This window comes from Poromitra crassiceps (assembly GCF_964638095.1).
Source record: "Poromitra crassiceps genome assembly, chromosome: 6".
Lineage (NCBI taxonomy): Eukaryota > Metazoa > Chordata > Actinopteri > Beryciformes > Melamphaidae > Poromitra > Poromitra crassiceps.
The window spans coordinates 17,654,175-17,668,900 of NC_139627.1; positions in this window are offsets into that span (position 1 = coordinate 17,654,175).

Here is a 14,726-nt window from a genome sequence, read left to right on the forward strand (position 1 = left end):
CTACTCTTCCTGGGGTCCACACAGAACAATAATATACATATGTGTACAATAAATAAGCACAAAAACAGAAACTTTAAAATCACAGAAATGAGACACAAATAGTGACAAAGAAAGAAAAACGCACAGAAGAAAAAGAAAGAAAAGAGAGCTATGTACAAATCACTAATCAATCTAATAGAGCTATACAAATTAATATACTATACTCTATACATCATACATGATATTCATACACATTATATAATACAATCTACTCACATTGTTAATCAAATCAATCAAAAACAAGTAATTTTTTATGTATTAATCTTTTTAGTAGTTTTTTTAATCAGAATGTGTTAGAGGCTTATTTTAGCATGCATGGCAACTTATTCCATTCAATGGATGCTCTATAAAAGACTGTTATAGCACAAGGTGGAGGTGCAGTAACTACAGTAGCACATAAGCTTGTGTGACTCCTGTCTGGTGGAGTGAGCACATCTGTCACTAATGTAGGAGATTTTACAGTGTCGAGCTTTTGGTTTAGCAGTGGTGCAAAGTTTAGATGCACCACCGGTGATTCTTCAGCTGAGGTGAAGTTTGTCTTACACCCCGTCACACCATTATGGCTTCTCTCCAGTGTGAATGCGTTCATGTCTTGTTAAGTGTCAAAGCGAAAGGACGTTGAGGCTACCCCAACACAACTTGACTGAGTGTGAACGCGTTTATGTAGCCATAGGTCCTTTGAGCAACTGAAGCTGCCTGTACATTGGTCACAGGAGAATGGCTTCTCTCCAACGTGAATGCGTTGAAGATGTTTTGTTAGGCGACTTGAGTGATTGAACCTTCTCGGACATAGTTCACACCAGTATGGCTTCTCTCCAGTGTGAATGCATGGATGTCTTGTTAGTTTAGCTAACTCAAGCCTGTTTTAAAGCACAATATACTTTCAAAACTATAAGTACTTGGACAGAAAGAAGTATTTGGGTCGACTATACCTTCAAAACTATAATACTTGGTCTCCGGCTCTACATATTCATAGTATGGCTAGTACACAAGTACTTAGACATAAGTAGTATTTGGCTGAAACATACCTAAGTACTTGGACATGAAGTAGTATTTGGATGGAATATACCTTTAAAACTATAAGTACTTGAACAGAAAGTAGTATGTGGATAGAACATAATACTTATTCTCTGGCTCTACAATCCCTAGTATGGCTCTACCAAATAACATGCTGTTTAGCTCAGATGGTAGAGAACCAGACTTACAATGTAACAATCTTGGGGCTGAAGGTTCAAATCTCACATGGAGTGAGTGTTTATTTGAAAAGGATATCTTTCACTTTATATTAGGGTACAAAAAAAGAGTAACAAATGGACAGGTAATGATTCAGTATTTATAAACTACTGTATGATGCACCACTTTACAATAGGGTACACAAAAATACTAACTAATAGACAGATAATAATTAAGTATTCATAAACTACTGAGTATGATGCACCACTTTACAATAGGGTACACAAAAAGACTAACTAATGGACAGGTAATAATTAAGTAATGAGTAACTAACAATTAACTATATACACTCACAAACTGACCATTGGCTAACCATTAACTAATGAGTAATTACTCTACTAAGGAACTAACAACTAATCATGAACTAATGATTAACTACTATACTCACAATGTGTTGTTGTTGACACCAGCTACCAGCTCCTATTGAATTACCATCTCAGATTATCACCAGCTCTTATTACTGTACCAGGCATGATTCCTACCAGTTACCACCTCCTATTGTTACAAGCTCCTATTGGTGAGACCAGTACCTGCTAACATTTTGTTTACAGTGGTTTACAAAGGAAGTATAGCTTCTCAAATGTCTTTAAAAGTGTAAATTAAAACATTCTCCAACATTTGCAACAAGATGCATGTTTATCTACTATATACCAGATAATGCCATTTAGAAAATTTAAATAAAGAACAGAAACTATTAAAATGTCTTTGAAAATCTTTATTTATCAATCTCTATTATATCGTTTAATTATTCAATAAACAGAACAAATGATGAGCAGAGCAAGCATAAAAAAAAAGGCTGTACATGAACAAGATGACGCCAATCATCCCTTCCAAAAGTGGCTCTGGGGTCTTCATGTGGAAAAATAATAAACAACAATAACGAAAAACACTATTCACACAGTGAAACCGAACTGAGCTTGTTAACTAGCTTGTGAACACTGAGTCAGGGTGCAAAACAATTACAGTTCACAATGTAATGTAGTTTAATTATGTTGCACCCTGATGTAGGTTCAGTTAGATTAGAAATCTGGGGAACCTGTGGCTGGGGGCTTTTTCTTCTTTCTGTTCATGTCCTTTATCTTCTCTGTTAGGTATCGGCCCGCCCTTGAAAGTCTCTTCCTCAGTTCCTCCTCTGGCAGGTTTTGGGCCTGCAGCCAATCCTTGAAAGACCCTGAGAACGAGAGCGAGAGCGAATTTAGAAATTATGTGTACATTATATATACACATCCAGTTCGCTGTACCGTTACTGGATTAAAAGGGAATAAAAAAACTCAAACCTATCACTTAAAGGAACACTCCGCCCATTTTCAACCAGCTTTGTATCATTAGAACATCAGTAGTATATCAGAAAACTGTAAACGGTTTTGAAGTCATTCATCTAGTTTGACAGTTATTGAGAGTTGATTTGAATTAATGAGTTATTCATTTGAGTTAGGGTGGACCAGTGATGTCACTGGTCCACACTTTAACACTCAATAACTGTCAAATTAAATGAGACTTCAAAACAGTTTACAGTTTTCTGATATACTACTGATGTTCTAATGATACAAAGCTTGTTGAAAATGGGCAGTGTTCCTTTAACTTTCAATTAGCTATAGGCTTAATTAAGATATGATACCAGTATGGTTGTTATGGATATATATCCCAGGGGTGTCAAACTCATAGTAGTTCATGGTCCACATACGACCCAATTTGGCCTCAAGTGGGCCAGACAAAGAAAATCTAATAACGTATAAATGCCAAAACCTCAAAATGTCCTGTTTCTTTTACTGTAAAGAATTGTAGGTCCATTTTACAAACACGTTTTCGTATAGGGTTATCTCAGCTACCATCAAACAAATGATCAAATCTACCATCTGCAACTGTGCATTACAATTGATGGTAACTGTCAGTTCTTTATAGTCAAGGTTAATACAAATAGTTTACCATTTAGTGATGAATACAGAAAACATGAATAGCCTACTGAATATTTAACTTGCTCCTGAAACCTGGTACCTCTTTTCACCACATTTGATTGAAGGACTTTGCAGGAAGGACTCAGCAAAATTTTTACACTTTGCAAAGTCATCCTGTGGGCCGGATTTGACCCTTTGATGGGCTGGTTTTGGCCCTCGGGCCATGTGTGACACTCCTGCCCTAATTAATTACATGAAACTGACTAATCTTTAAAATATTAAATAAGGTCCTTTGCTCAAACTCCATGTTGACTGAGAGGTAATTACTTAACCAAACAAAACTCAATGGAAGGGTTGACTCAAACTGCAGTCACGAGACATAAATGTATGCAGTAATTGGCTGCTGAACCTTTTAGTAAAAAAAAAGAAAAAGGAGGGAGATTTCTATTTACCCTTCAATGCCATCACCTTTCTAGGTGAAAGAGGCGGCTTTGGCATTTGCTTGGTTGTTGGGCAGATTTTCCCCTCCAAGGAACTCCCTGCCAGTGTTGATGTCCCCCAGATGGCAACAGCAAGCTCCTTAACGAACAGTGAGTCCTTCGTGTTCCGCTTCACCACCTGCCACTGATCAGTCAGGAGCCAGACCCCTTCACCAATATGGATCTGTTAAAAAATAATGAGACACACAAAGCAAGAGTAATGGTTACATGTGTAATTCGTGTGTAGGGCTAGGCAAATGTTTTGTTCAATGAGACATTTCTCTACTTTTGCACATTTTTTTTTTGTATTAAATAATCTGCAAAGCAAAGAATTTCCTGCTCTGTGTCTGCAGCTGTGGCTCAGAGATCAGCATACTGTCTGGCATGTTGCAGTGTGGAGGTGTGTTTGGCGTCATTCGTCCAGCTTACCGGTTGGGCAGGGCTGGCCATGTCCTTATACCCTGCTGGTCCACCCAGCCGGTGCGAAGCAATAATCGCGTAAGTGTAATTTGGAAAATCCTGGAGCGAAAAGTGTAAGATTAAGCACATGTTTTTTTTATGGTTTATTATGGTAATTCACGTTGAAAAAAATAGAAAAACATCGTCCTGGCACCCAGAAACTCAAATACTCCTTAAACGTCTGCTGGGGTCCACCGGCACGCCCATTGACTTCCATTAAAACCGCCTTTTTGAGACCTCCAGGAAATTCTTACAAAATTAATGTATTTAATTTTTTTCAGCGGGCATCCTGTACCAAATACCTTGAAATTTGACCTTAATATCTAACCTTCGGGTTGATTGAACATTTGGTTGAGTTACAAGGCTTCAATTCCATTGCATAGTTTTCCCATTGACTTCAATGTTAATTTTGCAAAAAAACAAAAAAAAAAATTCGACTCCCAGCCACTTTCCCCAAAAATAATTATTTTTCTGATCTTACACCTCTCAGTTCGACTCAAGACATCAAATTTGTAGTTTCTATTGTGTTTGCCCCCCCCCGCTATTTCCCCAGCAAATCACACAGCACAGCACAGCAACCAATTACATGGAGATTTACATGAAAAGTACCCTGCAGTTATCAATCATGGAAAAATGGTCATATGACCTGGGAACGCGGATTTTCCGGTGCAAACTAATTATTTGAAGCTTGGCCCTTATTTGATTCCATAGGATGAAGCTCATTTGCGTTTCTTGTGAAAACTAGCTGGAAGTCGAAAATGGGCAGTTTCATGTTTTTTTTTGTAAAACTTACCTTAGTTGAAACTACATCGTATCTCCGCGCCCGTTCGTTGTAGAGACTCATGACGAGCATTTTCGGAATCGGCGTCAAAAAGTGACTCTAGATGTGTAATCTTGTCGCGATCATTGCCGTTCTAAGAGGTTTCAATGACTTCCGCGTTGAGACAGGCAAAAGCGGCGAGGCGCAGCGGGCCACAGTAACATCCGATGCCCACGAAGGAGCGCCTTGGGCGGCGGAGGCGGTCAGAGCGTCATCCATGGAGGCCAGTTCTGTGCTCCCTCACTCATGGCCTAAATGGTGTCGCTCAAGCGTGTGTTTTGAGCAGGATGTTCAACTACGCATATGAGGTGGGAGGAATGGAATCAGGATATGAGGTATGAGAGATGAAGTTACCAATGGATAAGAATCAATAAAAAATAAAAAAATAATTAATTAAGACTATCAAAAATAATAATTAATATCACGGTCCATGTACATGGACCAGCAGACGTTTGAGCGGTAGCGGATTAGCAGGGTACAAGGGGCACCGTGATTAGCCTGATTGTCCAACCCTGCCCCAAGTTTAAATATCAACTTCAACTTCAACTTCAACTTTATTGATATCCCGAAGGAAATTTGGTTTGCAGCAGGCATGTGGACATATAGTACAAAAACGTCAACATCATCAGACATCAGGTGACACAGACACACACTCCAGGAGTGATCGAGTTCAAGTAAAAAATGAGGGCAATTGCCTCCATAAAGCAGCAACAATAAATAGTAAATAGTGCAACATAAATTTTACATCAATCAACGTGATAAGAATACTTTGCACTGCAGAATAAATATGTAAAAGAAATAGTAAAAAATAGTAGAGATAAAAAAACATAAGAGTGCATAGACCCAGGAGGGAATAGGGAATCCATAATCCTAGCCTAGCAGATTGAGCCTGTCGATAGCAACAGGGATGTTGGAATATACTGCAATCGGTTGTAAATAAGAGACACCAAGTTAGAGAAGTCAGAAATACAGGCTAACTTCAAAAACACCAGGCTCCCACATGCCAGCAGGGCAAAACTATTTGTAACTGTAGTCATAGAATCTCTCACCTTGTTGTTTTTGATGACGTACTTGCTCTCGAGGTCTTCAGATCCATGGAATCCAGTGTTGACAACTAAAGAAGAAGGAAGTAAAGCGCGCACATCAACTCAGACAGGTAAGGTGCAGGACAAAAATCTGATAAACTTACAAAATTAAATAGAGTCCGCACACTGAAAAGTAGTTTAGCTCCCAGGTCAGTTTATTTAACGTTTCGACATAGCCGTTTCCCAATGTCGAGGATCCTTCCAAGGATGCCATTGTTCTTGTGGGAAGAACAATGGAATCCTTGGAAGGCTCCTTCCTCGCTGACTAGGAAAAACAATGGGATCCTAGGAAGGATCCTCGACATTGAGAAATGGGGCTCTTCTTCAGAAATGAAGGAGGAAGTAGGAGGAGCACTCATATACAACTTGGACTCAACACCAATTGGTGGAGAGAAAAGGTAAGGCAGGTGAATACATTTGGGCCAATCAGTGCTCATACAGAATACAAAGATATACATATGCACGTAAGTATAAGTACAGAGTGTGAAAACCTTCACTACTAACGACTGACAATATTATATAAATGCAAGACTTTTTTTTTTAATCTACTTAATGTACACAGTGTAGGTAATGTGTTGGGTCAAATAGAAAAGCAACAGCTTATTTAAAAATAAAAATGGTATTGTAATAAACCAGCCCGGAAAGCGCTCTGACGGAGGCAGAGCAACACAAATCTCAGGAGTATATAAAAATAGATAGCTTTATTATTACAGGCTTTATACGACAGAGTAAAACACAGAGGTGATCACAGGTGAGTATCAAATACGCTTCCCAACAGTCCCTGGGGTCTATCATAAGGCAACACCACTAAACACATGAAGATGAAATCACTGCAAACTGGGCCACGACAGGCCAATGATTATGCACACACAGCACACGTGAGAAACTCCAAAGGCACGGTTTAAGCGTGCAATAGATGCAGTAGCTACACAGCAATTAGGCTACATTTCCACACAGGGCTACCCCAAACCGCCCGGGTTATGCACAGCAAAGAGCAAACAGAGTATGACACCCCTCGGAACAATTGGCCGCCTACTAGGACCCCCCGGATCATCTGTGGCTATAAGAACCAATAAACAAATAAACCAAATAAACAAACCAAATAAACAAACAAACAAACAAGATGATAAGGCTTAAAACTTAACTCGCCCGTCGGCGAGACCCCCCCCCCCGGGGTCTGAGCTGGGCACCGTCCGACTCCCCAGGGGATAAACGGCTGGTCGGTGGTGCTGGCAGCGTACGGCGGCGGGCCGGACGCTAGTCTAGGCTGGAGAGCGGGTGGTGACCGAAATGGACTGTACGGACTCCCCAGCCCTATATCTGCTGAGAGGGAGGCAGCTGTCCTCCTCTCATGGGCACGGGACACACAAACACAAAACTCTCCAGCAACCCCGAATCACTGGCAGGCTCTGCTCTTTAACCCAGAGCCTCACCCCCACCCCACGGCTGGGGTTCCTCTGCCTTTCTGAAGCCCTGCCACTCCGAACGTTAACTTCCATTATTCGGACTGGCGGTCGTTCACCTTAGAAGCCGCAATGCCGACCTTAGGTTTAGGCGTGGGGGTGGGAGAGGTTAGGTTTTGGGTTAGGGTCTGGGGGAGGTTAGGTTTAGGCATGGGGGGAGGTTAGGTTTGGCGTGGGGGCTGGGAGAGGTTAGTGAAAAACCCCTTTCTGAGTGCCAATATTTCGGAGTGGCAGAACGTCGGAGTGGCAGAACGTCGGAGTGGCAGCACGTCGGAGTGGCAGCAATGTAACCCCCACGGCTGGAGGCAATCACCCCAATCAGTCCTGGCACATAACCCCCCCCACACAGGTTTACCACACTATTATAGTTACTGGGCAAGGTGATGCATCTGGTCATGACTATTAGTGTTTGAACACTCCTCATGACTAATGAAAACTCCCTTTATATAAAAATATATAAATTATTTTAAATTATAATATATAAAAATTGTGTTGACTCTCAGCTCACAATAGAGAGCCGCAGTCATGACGTGTTTTTGTATTCGCACCCGGAAGTCCGGGCTCCCCAGGAGAAAACGTCAATGGCGTTTAGAATGGAGATTTTACTTAAATCCATCAAATAAGGTCTGTGGTTGGTTACCAAAAGTTTATGGGAGAGCGACTATGAGTTGAGCAGGATAATCTTCACACACGAGTCACTTTTATGCATTTTGAAGCATTTTATAAAAAACGCGTTTACGTTTCAAAAGTCATAAAAGTGACTCACGTGTGTGAAGATTATACTGCTCAGCTCAAAGTTGCTCTCCCATTAACTTTTGTTTCATTTTCATTTTTCATTTTATTGTTTATTTAAATCAGGGACAGTTCACAGCAAATGTGCAGTGTCAGATTGTAGCTAAAAGCTAATTCGCATCCGTCGTCCCTGGACGCACGAAGGCTTGTGCACACATAGTTCACATTAAAATCGGAAGGTCCTAAATCTATACACAATAATAAAATACAGCATAATAAAAGGTAAAAGCCATAAAATTCAATACATACACATGTACAAAAGTAAATTTAAAAGTCAATGTCATAATTACAACAGGCCATGAGGCCACCCATTCTGCCCTCAATGGCCACACGCCTGGCCCTCTCTTAAAAACTTTTTCACTGTGAATTTAAAACCTTTAAAAGAACTGCAATTTCTTACCTCTATTGGCAGGGTGTTCCACAGACCAGCGGCCCTGATTGAAAATGCCGATTGGCTAAATTTGGTATTTCTAAAGGCTGTGGAACAGTCCCCTCTGGTGGAGGCTCTTGTAGCTCGCCCACCTGTGTTACGGGTAACAAACTTGTTGAATGGGGGGGGGGGGGGGGGGGGCGAGGCCATTGAGGATTCTATACATAAGACAGAGGTTAGCCATCATCAGGAAGTTATCAAAGGTCAGGAGGTCATGTTTCCTGATAATCTCACAGTGATGGAAACTATTTGGCTTCTTGTCAAAGACCTTCAGTGCCTGTTTATACAGAGTGGAGAGTGGCTTTGTTGCCGTTTTGACAGCCTGAGACCAGGTAGTTACACAGTATGACATATGCGACAAGATGAAGGAATGCAGATACATCTTGTTGTTGTTAACCACAGACCTTATGTTTTGCTTCTGTCTCATGATAGGATAATGTAGAATTTAGCATAAATCACTCCCACTTCTGCGCTGGCGCGCAAATCAGCCGCAAAAGTGGCTTGCTATCGTGGCGGCCACGTATATTTGCATTTTGCGGCTGTGGGAAGATAGAGCCCCTTGTGTCGAAAGTTTCGAAACATTAAATAAACTCACCTGGGACTAAACTACTTTTCAGTGTCGGACTCTATTTAATTTTGACAACTAAAGAATGCAAAGAAAATCCATCAATGATGTGATAATAATAATGTTTTCCATAAATTCTCGAGACTACGTTTTGCACAGGTAGAATTTTTACAACACACCTTGCACTGCAGAGGTCTCCTGCCTGCACTCTGGCTCAGGAACAGCCCGTGGGGTGCCATCCAAAGAACATGATGATGCTGGATGGGTGGTAGGGGATAGTTGTGTTATGATGTTTTAGCCTACTGTGGTTGCAAACGTGTTACAGTGAGATAGACATTGTCACATATATTAAAGGAACACTTTGCCCATTTCCAACCAGCTTTGTATCATTACAACCTCAGTAGTATATCAGAAAACGGTTGTGATGTCATTCATTTAGTTTGACAGTTATTGAGAGTTTATTTGAGTTAAAGTTGTGGACTAGTGATGTCACTGGTCCACACCTTAACTCAAATCAACTCTCAATAACTGTGATACTGGGATTTTGCAACCGTTTTTTTCGTTATATCTCAAAACACACAGACAAATATATAATATTTACATAATTTCTCAATATCATAGAGCCTTCCCCATCTTTCTTTTAAGTAGGCCACACTCTACTGATGTTTTTCAAAGACAGAAAAAGGCCTACTTACATGTGGGGTTAAGGTTTGACATCAGGCATTTTTGGAGCTTCATGTTCATGCTCCGGTAGTTGTCATTCTCTTCCTTGAGATCATTCACCTTCCCCTGCATTTTGTCAATTTTTCTCTTCAGGGATTTATTTTCTGTTTGGGCTGCAGTCAGTAACTTTTTTGGCACCAACTCATCTTCACTTGTGCCTGAATCTGTCGCCTCGTCATCCCTTAGGACACGCTCCCTTGGGAGAGTGCGGTGGTCCGCCTGCATTTGTTGCTTCCTTTCTTCAAGCATGGCATGCAGGTTAATTTCCTTGCCTCCAGCGACACTTGACTTTTGGTGCATCCACACACACACACACACACACACACACACACACACACACACACACACACACACACACACACACACACACACACACACACACATATATACAGTATATACGGTACACACACACACACACACACACACACACACACACACACACACACATATATACAGTATATACGGTACACACACACACACACACAGACACACACACACACACACAGTGGAATCCACTTATAAGTGTTCACGGTTATAGTGATCAACAGCTGATATTGGTCAAAAAGCTTGGTCCTGAATCCTTCCTATACACATGCTGTTTAAATAATTATCTTATACTGATCAATACTTCTCTTACAGTGATCATTTTGGGCCTTGTCCCACCTGAGAACAATGGATTTTTCTTTTTTTAACTACAGTAATTTTATTCGTTTTTTTTACTTACAAACTGCCAAAAATGAGCCTTTTTTTTTTTTTTTTTTTTCAATCATGGCAGTTTGAAACCCTCATTAGTGTTTTGCTTGCACTTGTGTTTACCCTGCCTTTTCGACACAAGTGCGACTGATAATTTAACTTTTCTTCGTGGGGGAAACCATCAGACGCAACTTTTAATTCAAAATAGAGTATTATAACATCTTAAAACATGACTTTAGGGGGTCTTTAAGTGAACTCACCACATCCTTCTTCTTGGCTTCTGTCTCTGGCTTATCTGTTGAGAACTTCCTCTTGACAGGTGCAGCTGGCTTCTCCGTCACATTCTTCTGTTCTTCCAGAAATGCAGGAAGCATCTCTGGGGATTCCAGGTGATCTTCTTGCTCCCATGTATTGTCAGCACTGGATGGGAATCAGAGGATCACTTTGCATGTCTACAGTTGAACACTGTCTAACACCTAATTTCATGGTCAACAAAGCAGCAAACACATTAATGACTTGAATACTAGTTTTGTGTGTAGAATTGCAATTTCTTCATGCAGCCTTAATGAGCATGGACGAAAGCATTGGACGAGCAAATACCAGGCAGCAAATCCGTGGTCAGGTGTCCGACACAGTGAACTTACTCTGTAAATCCTTCCCACTTCAGTAAGAACTCTACTCGTCCATTGACTAGACGTTGGCCCAAGACTTTTTCCACAGGAATGAAGTCGGTGGTGGTCTTTTCTTTCTGCTTCTTGCCCATGATCTGTTATTAAAAACAAGAGAAAAAAGGTCAGAGTGTCACAACTGAGTTGAGTTCCCACCCCTCCCTCCCTTCATATGTCAAGTGCTTTGAGTATCTAGAAATATATCTGAGTATATATATATATATATATATATATATATATGTATGAGTTGAGTTCCCTCCCCTCCCTCCCTTGATATGTGAAGTGCTTTGAGTATCTAGAAAGGCACTATATTCACACACATATATACAGTATATACGGTACACACACACACACACCTACACACACACACACACACACACACACACACACACACACACATATGCTCCCCCTGGGCCACATACTGTAATTTGCTGTTTTAATATCTCCATATACATACAGAGATGCAGCCATCTCTCCATATACATACAGAGATGCTGCCATCTCTCCATATACATACAGAGATGCTGCCATCTCTCCATATACATACAGAGATGCAGCCATCTCTCCATATACATACAGAGATGCAGCCATCTCTCCATATACATACAGAGATGCTGCCATCTCTCCATATACATACAGAGATGCAGCCATCTCTCCATATACATACAGAGATGCAGCCATCTCTCCATATACATACAGAGATGCTGCCATCTCTCCATATACATACAGAGATGCAGCCATCTCTCCATATACATACAGAGATGCAGCCATCTCTCCATATACATACAGAGATGCAGCCATCTCTCCATATACATACAGAGATGCAGCCATCTCTCCATATACATACAGAGATGCAGCCATCTCTCCATATACAGACAGAGATGCCACCATCACATGCCACATGCCACTGCTACAGTAACATCACCTCTCATTCCAGAAACCTCAGAGTCATATTCGATTCACACATTCACACATTAAAATTTGACAAACATCTTAACTCCGTGGTTCAGGCATGCTATTTTCAGCTAAGGAACATCCGAAAACTCTGCCCGGTTCTACAATCCCATGATATGGAAAAGCTTATAATGTACATGCTTTTATTTCTACCCGCCTTGACTATTGTAATTCCTTATTTACTTGTCTCCCCCAAACTTCTCTGAATCGCCTGCAGATTGTGCAAAATGCAGCAGCAAGGGTGCTCACCAGGACTTCACGTCACTGCCACATTACTCCCGTCTTGGCCTCTCTACACTGGTTACCCATCAAATTTCGAATTGATTTTAAAATACTTTGAATTACTTACAAGGCCTTACATGGCCTGGCCCCTAGCTATATTAGCGACCTGCTAATCTCCCACACACCAGCAAGATCCCTTAGATCAGTGATACTCAACTTGCGGCCCGGGGGCCAGATGCGGCCCGCGATAGGGTGCAGAGTGGCCCCCTGACCATTTTCTAATTGACAATGAAAACAAACGTTAAAGTTTGACTGAGGTCCTGCCAGTGTAGGAATTTAACCAGAGGCAAGGGCAAAAATGCCCCCAAGAAATCTCAGAATGCCCCTAAAAACCGTGATCAAGAGGCAAAAAATGCCCTCAAGATTTGTATAATTTTATTTATATTCAATTAATTTAATTTCCATTTCCAGCTGTAACACACACTCAGCACCTGCAAGCTGTTTGCCAGAAGAAGATGATGAAGAGCACAGTCACACAAACAGCACTGTTGTTCACACAGACACACTACACTTTAGCAACTTCAGGGTTGCCACTTGTTTTGTAATGATACATTTCAAGGACTTTTCGAGCAGTTTTCAAGCAATAAAGAGATGAAAACAAAAATGTATCCACCGCAGGTTACCTACGCAACCAGCCGCATATTTGAACTAAGAACACCTACGAGAGAGCACAACAGCCAATGACAGCTCAGCGATCAGCAAATCGCTGTATGCTTGTTGAACCCCGGGCGCTTCACTGCAGCTGCCCACCGCTCCTGGCCTGACCATGGAGGACGAGCCAGGATGGGAAAAATGCAAAGGACAAATTTCATGATGCCTCCTGTGTGTGTGTGTGTGTGTGTGTGTGTGTGTGTGTGTGTGTGTGTGTGTGTGTGTGTGTGTGTGTGTGTGTGTGTGTGTGTGTGTGTGTGTGTGTGTGTGTGTGTGTGTGTGTGTGTGTGTGTGTGTGAGAATATAACCACTAACAGATTCAAATTTTCTCACCTCTTCTGAAGAATTCATCTTTCTCTCTTGCTCTCCTCCTCCACTAGAGCTCGTCCTGCCAATCAGCTCTGACATAATCATACAGAGACCATTGGTAAGACAGGAAACAATAATTCCATAATAATAATCATCATCATAATATCAACAACAACAACAACAATACGCTTTATTTATAGACTGTTTGACAACTTGACAACATAAACCAACAACTTCCTGTTGCAGTTTTTGCTAGTACAATATAGGACACATAGTACATATAGGACAAGGAGGGAGAAAACGTAAGGAGCCATATGATTGGCTGAAAGCAAACACACCTGATTCGCTGATGAATCTGTCAATCAGAATCATACATTTGATTGACAGCTTTATCAGCCAATGGTGACGTTCGTTGACCTGCACGTCAGGGGAGTCTCAAAATTCACCACACAGATTTCTCTCACAAATGGAGAAAGAAGTTCACAAATGAGAAGCAGTTTGTAAATGCACATTCAGCAATTTGCATGATCTGTGAATTTATATTACAAGTGTGCCTCAAAATAATATTTGTGAAGCAGAGCGTGTGCATTTCCGAATTTATATTACAAGTTTGCATAAAAATTATATTTGTGAACCAGAGCGTGTGGATTTGCGAAACAGATTGTGTGCATTAGTGAGTCCGAAATACAACTGCGAAACAAAGCATGTGCATTTGTGAAAAACCCTGCGAGAGTTCATTCTATATGAGACTGTTCTGGCTCCATAATGCAAGAAGATCATTGTCTGACCAGCGGCAGTTGGAAGAAGTTGAACCCCGGGCGCTTCACTGCAGCTGCCCACCGCTCCTAGCCTGACCATGGAGGATGAGCCAGGATGGGAAAAATGCAAAGGACAAATTTCATGATGCCTCCTGTGTGTGTGCGTGTGTGTGTGTGTGTGTGTGTGTGTGTGTGTGTGTGTGTGTGTGTGTGTGTTTGCGTGATTTACTGTGTATGTACATGCATTGGTGCATTGTGACAAAAAAAAATGATATTGTCAGTTTGTTTATTTTACCAACTGTTGATATTAACTTGATTGTGTGTTTTGATCCTGATTCCAGGCAGAGTAAGGGGTCAATCTAGCTCCGATCCGGTCAGGTCTGCGTCTTGTGTAAGATGCCAGGAGTGGACACAAACCAGTATGACAA